Source organism: Carcharhinus amblyrhynchos, chromosome 27 (genome assembly GCF_965287045.1).
Source record: "Carcharhinus amblyrhynchos chromosome 27, sCarAmb.v2.hapA, whole genome shotgun sequence".
In the NCBI taxonomy this organism is placed as follows: domain Eukaryota; kingdom Metazoa; phylum Chordata; class Chondrichthyes; order Carcharhiniformes; family Carcharhinidae; genus Carcharhinus; species Carcharhinus amblyrhynchos.
The window spans coordinates 22414221-22431682 of NC_137350.1; positions in this window are offsets into that span (position 1 = coordinate 22414221).

Here is a 17462-nt window from a genome sequence, read left to right on the forward strand (position 1 = left end):
CTCATTTTGAACAAATGCCATGCCCCAGTGCCCCTGCCCAGTGAAATACCATGCTATTTCTCTCTATCTTTGCGTACCAGAGGGCACAGAAGCAGCTTTGGGTTCTCGCTTGCTTGCTGTCTCCAGGTGAACCCAGTAGCTCCCATGCACCATTAATAAAATTTGAGGTGTGCTGTAAAATTGCAGTCAGTTGTCAAGGTAGGTACTTTGACACAAACAGGCGGGTAATTACAAAGTGCAAAGCCCTTCATGTCAGAGGCTGTTGATAAAATGTAAAAACCACATGAAGACTGGATATCTTCTGTTCCAATTTTACACCCAACCTCCCCCTTCCCCTCCCTCTTTAACCCCTTCCCTCCTTCTATCCATCTTCCCTTTCTACCCTACCATCCCTCTGCTTCCCCACTCCTCACCTATCCCGGATCTACCCATCTCTCCCACCTGCACTTCTCTCTCTCCTCTCTCTCCTCTCGCGTGCACTCTCGCTCGCTCTCTCTCTCGCTCGCTCTCTCTCTCGCTCGCTCTCTCTCTCGCTCGCTCTCTCTCTCGCTCGCTCGCTCTCTCTCTCGCTCGCTCTCTCTCTCGCTCGCTCTCTCTCTCGCTCGCTCTCTCTCTCGCTCGCTCTCTCTCTCGCTCGCTCTGTCTCTCGCTCGCTCTCTCTCTCGCTCGCTCGCTCGCTCGCTCGCTCTCTCTCTCGCTCGCTCTCTCTCTCGCTCGCTCTCTCGCTCGCTCGCTCTCTCTCTCGCTCGCTCTCTCTCTCGCTCGCTCTCTCTCTCGCTCGCTCTCTCTCTCGCTCGCTCTCTCTCTCGCTCGCTCTCTCTCTCGCTCGCTCGCTCTCTCTCTCGCTCGCTCTCTCTCTCGCTCGCTCTCTCTCTCGCTCGCTCTCTCTCTCGCTCGCTCTCTCTCGCTCGCTCTCTCTCTCGCTCGCTCTCTCTCTCGCTCGCTCTCTCGCTCTCTCGCTCGCTCTCGCTCGCTCTCTCGCTCGCTCGCTCTCTCTCTCGCTCGCTCTCTCTCTCGCTCTCTCTCTCGCTCGCTCTCTCTCTCGCTCTCTCTCTCGCTCGCTCTCTCTCTCGCTCGCTCTCTCTCTCGCTCGCTCTCTCTCTCGCTCGCTCTCTCGCTCGCTCGCTCTCTCTCTCGCTCGCTCTCTCTCTCGCTCGCTCTCTCTCTCGCTCGCTCTCTCTCTCGCTCGCTCTCTCTCTCGCTCGCTCTCTCTCTCGCTCGCTCTCTCTCTCGCTCGCTCTCTCTCTCGCTCGCTCTCTCTCTCGCTCGCTCTCTCTCTCGCTCGCTCTCTTCTCTCATGCGCTCTCTCTCTCTCTCTCCTCCTCCTCCCCCTTTCTCTCCTCCTCCTCCTTCCCCCCCCTTTCTCTCCTCCCCCTTTCCCTGTCCTTCCTTCCTTCCACCTCTGAACCCATTCCAAACAGCCCTGCCTGTCTTTAATTTCATGCAAGTGCTGATTCGAAGTTGAAAGGTTGAATGTTGATATTCATGTGAGTTGGTAATTCTTTGAGGATCAAATATCCCACCTTGTGAATGTTCAGGAATTAACATTTGCCCTTGCGCTGTAAGTCATGATTAAGCAACACTGAACAAAAGCCAGGTTTAATAGGTTGATTTCCAACTGATGATTTTCGTGATTGATAAATTCCAAGTGGGAACTCTGTCTTTTCATTTTTAATGATTTTACTTTTCTCCGGGATTTGAGAAGCAGGGTGGAATAAATTTGTAATAGACTGGAACTCGAGTGCTGTGAATTGTGCCCGTGTTTAAGCTAGGTGCGAGATACTTTAAATTAAAATTGAATTGAATTATTCAAGGTGATAGTGAGATTGGAGCATCATCTGTTTCTCATTTCACTCTGCCTATCTACGCAGGCTTGTAGGAGTGCAATTTGACAGCAGTAGATATTCATCAATCTTCCACAGGAAATGTTTCTGTTTTGGGTTCCGTCCTGTAACGTCCAGGTTTGGCAGTTTTAAGCCAGTTATGGACAATAAATCTTGAGGGTTTATCTTGTGGGGGAAGAATACAGCCAATCCAAAAATAGTTGTTGATTCAAATTGCTTTGCTTTGAATTGACGTTAATTAGTCAAAATGGGTTTGAGGAATTTTTTTTTTCGCACTTCTCTTTTTTTCATTATCGTCTCCGATTCTGTGGAGCTATAAATTGAAAAAGAAACCAGACGACCAGGGACCATGAATAAATGGTAGTTCTAATACATTCGACCGGGTAATGAGGAGAAATTTATTCCATCAGGGAGGCAAGATGTGTGGAAGTGGCTGCGGCCACAGGGAGGATTTCAGGCCCAGCTGATTTCAAAAGGAAACTGGGAAAGTACATGTAGGAAAATGGAATAGAAGGATATGCTGAAATGAGGTAGGTGGAAAGAGATGAGACTGATTTGGAGTCTAGACACCATCGCTGGTTGGGCCAGGTACCCTATTGTGTTGTCTATGTCTAATGGATAGTAATTTATTTATTCATTCATGGGATTTGAGCGTCACTGGTTAAACCAGCATTTATTGCCCATTCTTAATTGCTCTTGAGAAGGTGATGGTGAGCTGCGTTCTTGAACCACTGCAGTCCATGTTGTATATAGGCTTTTTTTATTGATTTGTGAGGCATTGGTGTCGCTGACTGACTGGTTAGCATTTATTGCTCTTTCCTAGTTGCCCTTGTACAGAGGGCATTTGAGAGTTAACCGCATTGCTGTAGCTCTGGAGTCACATGGAGGCCAGAGCAGGTATGGATGGCAGATTTCCTTCCCTAAAAGGCATTAATGAGCCAGGTGGATTTTTCTGACAATTGGCAATGGTTTCACAGTCATCAGTGGATTCTTAATTCCAGATACTTTTTATTGAATTCAAATTCTACCACCTGCCATGGCGGGATTTGAACCTGGGTCCCCAAAACATTAGCTGAATTTTTGGACTAATTAGTGATAATGTCATCAGGCCTTCACCTTCCCTGTAAGCACCCAGCACCCACAGTGCTGTTAGGAAAGGAGTTCCAAGACTGATCCCATGTCGATGAAGGAATGTAGATTTAGTTCGGAGTCAGGATGGCGTGTGTCTTGGGGGTACTTGTAGGTGTTGGTGTTCCCATGCATCTGCTGCCCTTGTCCTTCTAGGTGGTAGTGGTCATAGGTTTGGAAGGTACTGTTGAAGGAGTCATGGTGAGTTGCTGCAGTGCATCTTTTATATAGCGTACACTACAGTGTTTGCACACCAGTGCAGTGTTTCAGGTAGTGGATGGGATGCCAATAAAGTGGGCTGATCTGTGCTGAATGGTAATAAAAAGAGTCATACGGATTCAAAATACTAACTCTGTTTATCTTTCCACAAATGCTGCCAGACCTGCTGAGGTTTTCAGCATTTTTTTGCTTTAATTTCAAATTTCCAGCATCTGCACAATTTGGCCTTTATGTGTGGCATTGAGCTTCTTGAGTGTTATTGGAACTGCATTCACCTGGGCAAGTCAGGGAGGGCTGGTATGTGATTCCACTCCTGACTTGTGCCTTGTAAATGGTGGACAGGTTTTGGGAAGTTGCTCGCCATAGTATTCCCAGCTTCTGACATGCTGTTGTAGCTGTGGTATTCATGCAAAAATACTATATTTATGCATAAGTTTCTGGTCAACGGTGATGCTCAGGCTGTTAAGGGTTTAATGATGATAATGGGGTTGGTCACTTATGTGATGCAAGGGTTAATTTCAAAGTTGGCTACAGTAATTTGGGTAAATAATAAGAAGAAGAATCACAAGAAATAGGAGCAGGAATAGGGAATTTAATCCCACGAACCTGGTCTACCATTTAATACGATCATGGCTGATCTCACCTCAACCTCAGTTGCACTCTCCTGCCTGTTCATCACAGCCTTTCAAATCCTTACTGATTAAAAATCCACCTCTTCTTTAATTTAAGTTATGGCATCCACTGCACTCTGGGGATTGAATTCCACAGGCTCACCACCCTTTCAGAGAAATAATGTCTCTTCATCTCTGTTATAAATCTGCCACCCCTTATAGCAAAACTATGTTGTAGATTGCTCCACAAGAGGAAACATCCATTCCTCTTTTGTCAATCCCCCTTATCTTGTATACATCAATTTCAAACCACCTCTCATTTTTCTAAACTCTAGGGAGTATCGGCATAAACTGTTCAATCTCTCTTCATAAGACAAAACCCTGATCTCTGGAATCAATCTGGTGGACCTGCTCTGAACCATCTTCAATGCAACCAATATTCTAAGTGCAGTCTCACTCAGGGTGGCACAGTGGTTAACACTGCTGCCTCACAGTTCCAGGGACCCGGGTTCAATTCCGGCCTTGGGTCACTGTCTGTGTGGAGTTTGCATGTTTTCCCCATGTCTGCATGGGTTTTGTCCGGGTGCTCCCACAGTCCAAAGGTGTGCAGGTTGGGTGGGTTGGCCATGCTAAATTGTTCCTTAGTGACCTAAGATGCGTAGTTTAGATGGATTAGCCGTGGGAAATGTGTTGGCTGCAGGGAGAGAGTGGGGGAGAGGGCCAGATTAAGAATCTCTATCAGAGAGTTGGTGCAGGCTTGATGGGCCAAATGGCCTCCTCTGCACATTGGGGATGCTATGCTTCTATGAACATGATAAAGTTTCATGTTCAATTGAAAGGGAGAAACATGGATCCATGTCTAGTGTTTTAAATCTAAAAAAAGTAACTATGATGATATGAAGGCAGAGCTCAAAGTAGGACAGCACTTGTTTTAATAATGCCTAGAAAAGATTTTTCCCAGTAAGAAAGAAAGGCTTTTTGAGAAGGATTCACCATCCAAGGTGAAATAAGGCAGTTTAAGGATAGCATTAAATTGAACAACTCACTGTATAAATCTGGAAAGTTTAGTGGTAGGTCAGAGGGTTAGGCAGATTTTAAGAATCAGCAAAGAATAATCAAAAAGATAAGAGGCAGAAAGTAAAGCATTGAGAGAAAGCTGGCGAGTAACATAAAAAGAGTTTAAGTTTCTATTCGAATTGGAAATGTGTAACTACGGCTTGTGTTGATCGTCTGAAGAGAGAGTCTGGCGAATTGATAATGGAAAACAAGGAAACAGCAAAGATGTTGCACATTTATTTTGTGTCTTGCTTCACAGCAGAAAACTCACCAAATATAGTTGATAATCAAGAGATGATGAGGAGGGATGAACTTAAAATAATCACCATCATGAGGTATAAGAAAACCATTAGGCCAGCAACTAGTGGAATGCCACAGGGGTCAGTGTTGGGTCCTCAATAACTTGGAGGAAGGGATTTGTCAATCGCTTCAAGATAGATAGGAAATTAAGTCAGTGGTCAAGAGGAAGTAACCCCTTTGCAAAATGTTATGGACAGGTCAAAAAATTTGCAAAAATTTGTCAATGGAAGAAAACATATTTTTAATTTGTTCCTGGGATCTGGGCATTGCTGGTTGGGCCAGAATTTATTGCCCTTGAACTGAATGGCTTGTTAGGCCATTTTGGAGGGAATTTTCCCTCTAAAATGTCAACCACATTGCTATGGGTTTGGAGTCTCATGTGAGCCAGACCTCGATAAGGATGGCAGATTTCCTTCTCTGAAAGACATGAGTGAATCAGATGGGATTTTATGACAATCGACAATGGTTTCATGGCCATCATAAGAAGTCTCACAACACCAGGTTAAAGTCCAACAGGTTTATTTGGTATTATGAGCTGCTCCTGCAGGTGAGTAGAGAGTGGCCAATTCATGGTCATCAGTAAACTTTTGATTCCAGGTTTTTATTGAATTCACATTTCCCCATCTGCTGTGTGGGATTTAAACCAGGGCCACCAGAGCGTTACCCTGAATCGCTGGATTACTCGTCAGTGCCACTACACCACCAGCACCTTATGTGAACTTCTTCATTTTGACAAGAAACATAGAAAAGCATTTTACTTTTTCAATGGGGAAAGATTGCAGTACTCTGATGGTATAGAAGGATTTTGTGTGCTCGTACATGAATCACCAAGTCAGTATGCAGGTGAGTAGGCAATTAGGAAGGCAGTCGAAATATTGACAATTATTGCAAGAGGAATGGAATAGAAAAGTAGGTATGTTTTACTGTAACTGTATACGGCCCTAGTGAGACCACATCTGGAATACTGTGTACAGTTCTTTGGACTCCATATTTATAAACAAAATGTAACTGCTTTGAAAACAGTTCAGAGAAGGCTCATTCCCCTTGTTCCTGGGATGAAAGGCTCATCCTGTGAAGAAAGATTGAACAGATTGGGGCTATATCCGTTGGGGTTTAGGAGAATGAGTGGTGATCTTATTGAAACTTAGGAGACTTGATAAGATACCCGGAAAATGTTTTATCTTGTGGGGGAGGTGAAAACTAGGGCCATAGCTTAAGAATTCCTTTTAAGACAGAGATGAAGAGAATGCTTTCCTCTCAAAGGATCGTTAGTCTGTGGAATTCTTTTCCCCGGAGAGTAGTGGAGGCTCAATCTTTAGATTTGTACAAGACTGAGTAAGATAGATTTCTGATAGACAAGGTTTGTGGAACCCAGTAGGACAGTGGAACAGACGCCACAAGCAGATCATCCATGAAGTTATTGAATGGTGGAGCAGCCTCAAAGGGCCAAATGGCCAACTCCTGCTCCCAAGTCCTCTATTTTACTCACTGTTTCCATTTGTGCATCTCCTACCATTACTATTCAAAAGTAATTAGTGTAAGCATTGTCAGGAAAGTAATTTGGCCATTCTTCACTAAGTTAAAATAAGTGAAAAGTCAATTTATTTCCTGCTTTGCTGTGTATTTTTACAGTTTTAGGGTGCAATGTATCCTATTGTTTTGAAGTTGGACTGGTTTGCAATAAAATATGCATGGAAGGTTTATTGGAAACTGTTCTAGAATTTAATTGCAAATTTGAAATTTCGAAGAATGATGAGACTTCCCTAAGGCAAAAATGTGACAACAAAACACCACTGTAAGTATTTAATCCTGCTGTGTGCATGCAGGGATCTAATTAATATAGTGCTAGTAATGAAAGCTGTCAGCACAAGCTGCCGGCAGCTTCATTGGTCTGAGAACATAGGGCTTGATGGGAACAAACAAGTCTGGGATGGTTGGACATCGCGGCATGATTAACAGTTTAAGTAAGGACACCTTCCATCATTTCTGTCTTCACTTTTAAGAATGATTCGTTCCATAAATCGAAAACTCTGTTTCCAGCAGTCGACTTTAAGACATTCCTTGACTGTCAAGTAGAAGGGGAAGAGAGAACTTGTAATTAAATCAGAATGGTTAATTACACAGGCTGAATGTCAGAACTCATCAGTGGCATTGAACACATTTGCACTCAGCCTGTAGTGATAGCCATTGCCTTGAGTATAAGTTTCAAACTTGCTTGTATCATTTATCACCTGCCTTGCGCCTTGTTGCCTGCCCATAATTCTTGTTTAAGTGCACTGGCAATCACTTACTTTCTCCTCCTGTTATTTGACAAGTGTTTTATCTTCCTGCACTGCCTTTGTGCATTCTTTAAAAAATCTTTATACAATGAAGGCAGCCGTGGATTTGCTTGGTGTATCACCATGACACGGGTTGTGTTGGAATGCATAAAGCAGTCTCATACGCATGCACCAGGGTTGCCAGTCTGGGATGTATTACTGTAGGTTGAATTTACATGACCTGTTTGCACTCACCTCCTTGCCTGCTCAAACAACCTTTTCTCCTCCTCTCCAACATTTTTCTAATAACCAAAATGTCAAATAAAATTGGGGAGAAACATTGTTTTTAATGCTTTTATGATTTTCTTTGGACCTTGTTTTAAAGTTTTTCTAAGTTTATTTATCAGTGTCACAAGTAGGCTTACATTAACACTGCAGTGAAGGGTGGCATGGTGGCACAGTGGTTAGCACTGCTGCCTCACAGTGCCAGGGATCCGGGTTAGATTTCCAGCTTGGGTCACTGTCTGTGCAGAGTCTGCACATTCTCCCCGTGTCTGTGTGGGTTTCTTCCGGTTGCACTGGTTTCCTTCCACAGTCTGAAAGACGTGCTGGTTAGATGCGTTGACCCAAACAGGCGCCGGAGTGTGGCGACTAGAGGAATTTCACAGTAACTTTATTGCAGTGTTAATGTAAGCCTTGTGACAAAGAAATAACTTCTACTTTACTTTAAAGTTACTGTGAAAATCCCCTAGTCACCACACTCTGGCACCTGTTTGGGTACACTGAGGGAGAATTTAGCATGGGCAATTCATCTAACCGGAGCACCTGGATGAGGTTCATGCAGACATGGGGAGAACATGCAGATTCCTTATAGACAGTGACCCAAGCCAGTGATCAAACCTGGGTCCCTAGCGCTGTGAAGCAGCAGTGCCAACCACTGCGCTCTTGGGTTTTTCACAGTAGTGTATAGGGAATTAATCTTCAATGCTTGGATAATTCAGAGAAATCCAGGAGGGTTGGTAACACTCATGTTATTGTACCCCTCAGTGAATCTTTTTAACCTTTTGTTGGGTAATTAAATCATAGAAATCCTACAGTACAGAAAAAGGCCATTCGGCCCATCGAGTCTGCACTGACCATAATCCCACCCAAGCTCTATCCCCATTATCCCAATGTATTTTACCCACTAATCCTGCTACCCTATGCACCTCAATTTTAGCATGGCCAATCAAAACAAACCCGCACGTTTTTGGACTGTGGGAGGAAACCCACGCACACATGAGGAGAATGTGCAAACTCCACACAGACAGTGACCCAAGCCAGGAATCGAACTCAGGTCCCTCGAGCTGTGAAGCAGCACTGCTAACCACTGTGCTACCGTGCTGCCCAATGAATCATATCAACTTTGTGTGTGGATTGGCCCAATTTGCTGATCAAAGCTGATGGGAGCATAAGACCATTGGATACAAGAGCAGAATTAGTCCATTCGGCCCATCATGTCATTCAATCATGGCTGATATGATTCTCATCCCCATTCTCCTGCCTTCTCCCTGTAACCCTTCATCTCTTTATAGATCAAGAACCTATCTATCTCTGTTTTAAAAACACTCAATGATCTGGCTTCCACTGCCCTCTGTGGCAATGAGTTCCACAAATTTACCACCCACTGGCTGAAGAAATTCCTCCTCACCTCAGTTTTAAAGGAGCATCCCTTCACTCGAGGTTGTGCCCTCGTGTTCCTAGTCTCTCCTAGGAGCGGTGAGAGTGTTTGCTGCTTGTCATTAGTTTCTCTAACATTCTTCAGATAGTTTCATTCTGCCACGGGGTTTCTCATAATTAATACGTGCTGGTACAGGGCTACTTTATATTAACACACAATCTTGCCCTACGAAAAAGAGTTGACTTAGTCTTGACTGGTGTGGACACATGAAGGTTTTAATATTTTCGTACAAGATAGGGATCCAATTGATTTGACAACTAATCAATCAAACCCTTGTGAGGTGTTTTCTCCACTCAATTCTTTTTTTAATTGAGAAGCTACTGTGATATGATGGGTGACTGCAGCACAGTGTAAACTTTGAAGGGGTGTCTCGAGGTTATTTGCTGTACAGACAAATCCTTATTGAAACCGCTATTTTGTGTTTTTTTTTCAAAAATCATTTGATAATGGCAAAGAATGACATATTGTGAAACACAAGCAACATAGTCGAGAGAAGTCAGAACCATTAAAAGGGATGGGGGAAGGGAACTGGCTTTCTTACAATGCAAATTAGAGAGGCCAAATGAGCATATTATGTGGAATTTGCAGTGCAGGAACAGGCTAGTTGGCAATGTTTAAGCTCCAGATGAGGCTCTCTCCATCTTCATTTGTCTAACTGTCAACATTTCCTTCACTCTTTTTCCCCACTGCCCTCACCTTGTGGGCAACACTGTGGCATAGTGATTGGCACTGTTGCCTCACAGTGCCAAGAACCTGGGTTCGATTCCTGGCTTGGGTCACTGACTGAGTGGAGTCTGCTCGTTCTCCCCGTGTCTGTGTGGTATCCTCCGGGTGCTCTGGTTTTCTCCCACAGTCTAAAAGACATGCTGGTTAGGTGCATTGGTCTTGGTAAATTCTCCCTCAATGTACCCAAACAGGTGCCAGAGTGTGGTGACTCGGGGATTTTCACAGTAACTTCATTGCAGTGTGAATGTAAGCCTACATGTGCCTAATAAATAAACTTTAGCTTCTCTTCAAATGTGTATACACATTTCTTTCTCAACCACTTTATGTGGGAACAGGTTCTATGTAACCTAATCCATGTTATCTAAAATGTGATAGGACGATGTTGGAGCCAATCCAATTATGGAAGCAGTTTTAAATAGTGAAAGTGTTTTGACTTTTACAGAGTTACGAGGGGAATACAGTGTTTGACATGAACGAGAAACCTTCAGCTCCAGAGGAGTCAATTTTGCAATGGTGGAGTTTAATTTGATGACAAGAAGAGATAATGAGGCTAAGAATGATTTATTAGGCTTATTAGAGACCTGAAGAACAGTCTTCAATAAACTGAATGATGCACCATTTTCTGTGCACCATTGATAGACAGTTGACAGCGAAAAGCAGCTCCCTTAATTTGAGAAAGGACCAGTGTAAGAGCATTTGGCTAACACCATGGAGACTGAGGGGACCAGTGTATGGAATGTGCAAAGGCCAATTATTGAGGAAAAAGAAAGTTGGACTGTGAATAAGGAATAAAATAATGATTTGTAATGGGGAAGCAGTGGCATAGTGGTATTATCACTGGACTAGTAATCCAGAGAACCCCTGGAAACCAGGGTTTGAAACACAAGGGCAAATGGTGAAAATCTGATGGTGGGTCGGATAAAGGAAAACCCCAAGGCTTTTTACTCTTATGTGAGAAATAAAAGAATGACCAGGGTGAGGTTAGGGCCAGTCAAGTTTAGTACTGGGAACTTGTGCATAGAGTCAGAAGAGATAGGTGAGGCAAAGAATGAATACTTCAGTATTCACTAAGAAGAGGGGCCATGTTTTTGAGGATGAGTGTGTGATACAGGCTGATAGGGTGGAGGAGGTAGATGTTCTGGGGGGAAGATGTATTAGCAATTTTGAAAAACCTGAGGGTCGATAAGTTCTCTGGGCCAGATGGGATACATCCTAGAATATTTTGGGAGGCAAGGGATGAGATTGCAGAATCTTTAGCTTTGATCTTTGGGTCCTCACTGTCCATGGGGATTGTGCTAGAGGACTGGAGAGTGGCAAATGTTATTCCTCTCTTCAAGAAAGGAAATAGGAATGACTCTGGTAATTATAGGCCAGGTAGTCTTTCTTTGGTGTTCAGTAAATTACTGGAAAGGGTCCTGAGAGATAGGATTTATGACCATTTGGAAAGATGCAGTTTAATCAGGGATAGTCAGCATAGTTTTGTGAGGGGTAAGTCCTGCCTCACAAATTTGATTGAATTCTTTCAGGAGGTAACTAAGCGTGTAGACGAAGATAGAGCAGTTGAAGTTGTATACATGGATTTTAGTAAGGTGTTTGATAAGGTTCCCCATGGTAGGCTCATGAAGAAAGTAAGGAGGTGTGGGATAGAAGGAAATTTGGCTGCTTGGATAAGTAACTGGCTGTCTCATAGAAGACAGAGGGTGGTGGTGGAGGGAAAACTTTCAGACTGGAGGCCAGTTACCAGTGGTGTACCAGAGAGATCAGTGCTGGGTCCTCTGCTATTTGTGATTTTTATCAATGACTTGGAAGAGGGGACTGAAGGGTGGGTTAGTAAATTTGTTGATGACACCAAGATTGGTAGAGTAGTGGATGAGGTGGAGGGCTCTTGTAGGCTGCAAAGAGACTTTGATAGGATGCAGAGCTGGGCAGAAAAGTGGGAGATGGAATTTAACCCTGATAAGTGTGAGGTGATTCATTTTGGGAGGACAAACTTGAATGCGGATTACAGGGTCAACGGCAGGGTTCTGAGGAATGTGGAGGAACAGAGAGATCTTGGGGTTCATATCCACAGATCTCTGAAAGTTGCCATTCAAGTGGATAGAGCCGTAAAGAAGGCTTATAACATGTTAGCGTTTATTAACTGGGGGTTTCATTTTAAGAGCCGTGGTGTTATGCTGCAACTATACAGGACCTTGGTGAGACCACATTTGGAATATTGTGTGCAGTTCTGGTCACCTCATTATAAGAAGGATGTGAAAGCATTGGAGAGAGTGCAGAGGAGATTTACCAGGATGCTGCCTGGTTTGGAAGGTAGGTCTTATGAAGAAAGATTGAGGGAGCTGGGGCTTTTCTGTTTAGAGCGGAGGAGGATGAGAGGCGACTTAATAGAGGCTTATAAGATAATGAGGGGGATAGATAGAGTGGACATGCAGAGACTATTTCCTCGGGTGGATTTAGCTGTTACTAGGAAGCATAACTTTAAGGTTCATGGGAGATATAAGAGGGATGTCCGAGGTAGATTCTTTACTCAGAGAATGGTTGGGGTGTGGAATGCACTGCCTGCTATGATTGTAGAGTCGGACACTTTAGGAACTTTCAAGCGGTTATTGGATAGGCACATGGAGCACAGCAGAATGATACGGAATTGAATAGCTTGATCTTGGGTTTGGACATAGCTCGGTACAACATTGAGGGCCGAAGGGCCTGTACTGTGCTGTACTGTTCTATGTTCTAAAAAACCCATCTGGTTCACTGACGTTAAATCTACCATTGCTGCTTGGTCTGACCTATGTGTGACTCCAGAACCACTGCAATGCCCTCTGAAATGTCCAAACAAGCCATTTAGGTCTGCGTGGGTTTCCTCTGGGTGCTCTGGTTTCTCCCCACTGTCCAAAGATATGTGGGTTAGGTGGATTGGTCATGATAAGTTTCACATTAGTGTCAGGAGGATTAACATGGGGTAAATACATGGGGTTCTTGGGATGGGCTTGGGTGGGATTGTGGTTAGTGAAGGCTCCATGGGCTGAATGGCTCCTTCTGCACTGTAGGGATTCTATGATCCTAAGTCAAGGAATGGGAAATAAACTCTGTCTCTGCCAGCAATGTCCGCATCCAGAGAATTTTAAAAAAAGGACATGTAACTTAAAGATAATGGGAAGGATATTGGGTATGTGTTTCTTATTGAAATCCACAGATTAGAGGATCAAATATGTTTTAATTGATGGCAAGCAATGAGTTGATATGGAGGAATAAGTTAGATTTGATGCCGCTTTTCAGTAAAGTTGTATTTAATACTTACTGGATTATATACATTCATTTATAATCAGCAGTTGAAGTAGGTTTGGGACACAGTAGATTGTCCAATGGGTAGAATGTTTGAGAGGCATTAAATGGCAAGTGATTTGGATAACAGCAGAACAGACCAGTGTCATGGGGATTATGGAAGAGGTTGCTTTTCACGTTGGGTGGGGCTTTCCCGCTGTGCACGCTCTAAACTGGAAAATCCCACCCAAGTTCAATGGACCTTGCATTGTCCGTATCTCCCCCGCTACAATTCCCAAGACGGGTGGATGGGAAAGTTCCTCCCACTGAGTCCACTTAGGGTGAAACACAGTCCTGTTCCCTTGCTTTATCACGCAGCTGTACAAGTTTTTTCATGTCAAGAACCCATCCAATTATTCAAAATCATTGATTGCCTCTGTTTCCAACACCCTCTCAGATGGCGTATTCCAGGCCAATACCACTCACTGTGTTTAAAAAAGAGTTCTTCCTGTATCTATGGCCCAAATCCTCCCCCCCGCCCTTCTCTGTATCTTCAGTCAGTGGGACATCCTTGTCTACCTTACTGAAACCTGTCATAATCTTGTGCTCTTGTATCAAATTCCTCCTTGACCTCCTTCATTCCAAGGGAATCAAACCAACTTCTTCAAATTGAACTTGTAGCTAAACTTCCCACCCTTCCCTGAAACCATTCTCCTCTGCACTCACTCAAAGACCTTTGCATCTTTCCGAAAGTGAAATGACTAGAACTGGATGCATTAATGTAATGATGACCTCACCAGAGATGTATAAAGGTTCAGCATAAGTCCCTGGCATTTGTACTCAATGCCTCTATTTAAGGAGCTCAAGATGCTTTGCTAACTGTTTCTCAGTATGTCCTGCCACTTCCAAAGATCTATTCACATTCACACCCCCACACCCTCTAGTACTTGAGAACACTGCTATTAAGTCTGCACAGCTTCTCCCTTTTGCCAAAATGCATCACCTGACAGATAAAATAATAGAATTCCTATCATGCAGGAGGAGGCCATTCAGCTCATTGAGATTACATTGACCCTCTGCCAGAAAATTCTACCCAAATCCTATCCCCATTACCCCATGTGTGTATCCCGTTAATCCCCCCCAACCCACATGTCTTAGTACACTAAAGGGCAGCTCTACCTAGACCCATTCTCCCACCCTGCCTTCATAACTCCACGCACTAAGCATGGCTAATCCATCTAACCTGCGCATCTTTGGACACAAAGGCAATTTAGCACGGACAATCCACTTAACCTGCACATCTTTGGACTGTGGGAGGAAACCGGAATATTCAGAGGTAACCCACGCAGACATGGGGAGAAGGTGCAAACTCCACACAGACACAGTCACCCGAGGCCAGAATTGAACCCAGGTCCCTGATGCTGTGAGACAGCAGGGCTAACCACTGGGCCACCTGCTGCCCATACAATGATGAACAAAGTCTACCCCATGTCAACTGGAGTAACAGTGGTCAGTTCGCTGACAAACGTAGAGCGGTAGCTTAGCTACGTCAGCGCAGCAGCAAATTTGCACAGGTTAATCCAATTGGCTGACATTTAAGTGCTGATTTTTTTGAGAGATTCTGCTGGCAGCAGAGAAATGTCAAGCGTAGGGAAACAGCACAGCCTCTTTGCATTATGCTAATACCGATAATCTGATCCCATAACAAATTTCATGCTCAGTGTGTGAACTTTGCCCCTGTTGTTCATCTCACTTGCTTTAATCGAACAATTTGACTTGACATAGTTGCTTGCAGTTCAGCTTTCTGCTACAGAAGCTGAGACTAATTTCTTTTGCGTTTTTCTCAAGAAATGGTGAGTTTCATTCGCAAGTAGCTCCAGCAAATATCCATCATTTAGCAAGGACCCATGGCTGTATAATTATGTGACAACCTACAGTGCCAACATTCTTTCAAGGCCCATGTAAATATAATGGCTGGAAGATCATGGCTGTGCATTTCAGCTATGGCTGTTGATAGCATTGAGAACAGCAGTGGAGTGTAATTACAGTGAGGCACACTTTTCAAACCGAATAATTGTACCGCATACCAGCAGTTACTGAAGCAAAGGCTAGTGGGGAGAGCAATCTTAGTTTCTCATCACACCAGTCGATCGGTGTGGCGAACCGGTAAGATCGGGCAAAAGGCGAAACATCGGCTCTTCTCTGTTCTGCCGGTGAAATGGGCAGGAGGCTGATTTAACTATTGAAAAGGCCCTAGAGGTTTACAGCACGGAACCAGGCCCTTCTTGTCCATGCTGTTTTTTTACCACTAAGTTAGTCCCAATTGCCTACATTTGGCCCATATCTCTCTGTATCCTGCTTACCCATGTAACTGTCTAGATGCTTTTTAAAAGACAAAATTGTACATTTAAATGTTATTAGTGGGTCCTGGATGCAGACCAGGTCCCCACCTCAGCATTACAATGTTTACTTTTTGTTCCAGTTGGTTAAGAAATCAATAAAAAGAGAAGTAAATTGCATTTATATATCACCTTTCACAACCTCAGGGTGACCCATTGTGCTTTCTAGCCAATGACGTATTAGAGTCAAAGCTGGAAAATCCCACCCGAGGTCAATGGACCTTTGCACAGTCCGTATCCTGCCCGCTATGATTCCCGTGGCAGGCGGGATGGGAAAATTCTGCCCGTAGCGTTTTACAGCACAGAAGGAGGCTCTTTGGCCCATCCTGTCTAGCTATCTATTCTAATCATGTTTTCCAGCACTTGGTCCATAGCCTTGCACCAGATATCATAACATGATGGAGTTTGGTTTAAATATTTGCATTGTGCCACCTTGGGATGTTTCTGTGTATTAAAGTCACTGGGTACATGCATAATAAGTGGGCTTTGATTGCCTACAATGGTCGGAATCCTCCAACCTCACTTGCAGCTGGGATTTCCTGCAGCAGCGATTGGAGATTTGGTCAAGTGCAAAATTCTCCATTCTGGATGGCAGCGGCAGCAGACCGGAGAATTCCGACCTAGACAAAAATCTCAAACATGAACCCCGTCAGTCTCAGAGGTGGCGTGTGGCACAGTGGTTAGCATTGCTGCCTCGAGTGCCAGGGACACAGATTCAATTCCCGGCTTGGGTCACTATCTGTGTGGAGTCTGCATGTTCTCCCTGTGTCTGTGTGGGTTTCCTCTGGGTGCTCCGGTTTCCTCCCACAGTCCAAAGATGTGCAGCTTAGGTGGATTGGCCGTGCTAAATTGTCCCTTAATTTCAGGGGGACTACCTGGGGTAAATGCATGTGATTATGAGCATAGGGTCTGGGTGAAATTGTGGTCAGTGCAGATGCGATGGAGTGAATGGCCTCCTGTCAACTGTAGGATTCTATGATTCAGTTTTTCAACTTCCCACTGTTTGCTTAGAGGCAGGTGGGATTACCAACTTTTTCCACCAGGAGGCAAGTTGTCTATTTAAATATTTAAATAAGGCTGGATGCTTTTGAAACATCTTTTTATGTCTCATACTGCAGATAAAAGTAGACAAAGATCCTGAATCCCAAGGAAGATGTTTATCCACTTCATCTGCTGCTTGCTGTCAGTGCCCCATTGACAATACCTCATCTCCCACCAAGTCTTTCTAATTCCTCCCTCCATTTCTCTTCTGCGCTTCCCAACTGTGATCTATCCTGGCCCAACTCCGCCCATCTTCTATTCATAAACCAGTGTGAAATAGCAAGACCTGTGATAGGAGTCTGATAGGAATGTGGTTTTGGAACATGGCAAATACCAGTTGAACAATCTCTTCCTTTTCCTGTGAACATGGATATAAATTGATGCTCCCATCTATGAGGGTTAATCGTACAAAAAAAGTCAGGGGAGTACACATCCCAAAGCTCTAAAATACATGTATCACAAAATTTTGAGGACAATAATAATCAAGGACACCACACATTCTCTCGGGCACCTTCTTCCATCAGGAGGATACAGGAGTCTGAGGTCACGTACCAATTGACTCAAGAATAGCTTCTTCCTTGCTGCCACCAGACTGTTGAATGGACCTATCTTATATTAAGTTGATCTTTCTCTACACCCTAGCTATGACTGTAATACTACATTCTGCACCCTCTCCTTTCCTTCTCTATGAATAGTATGCTTTGTCTGTAACAATATTTTTCACTATACTAATACAAGTGACAATAATTAATCAAATCAGCTTGGACAGAACACTTGATTTTTGATTTGATTAATTATTGTCACATACAGTGAAAAAGTGTTTTTCTGTACACGCTGTACAGACAAAGCATACCATTCATAGAGAAGGAAAGGAAAGAGTGTAGAATGTAGCGTTACAG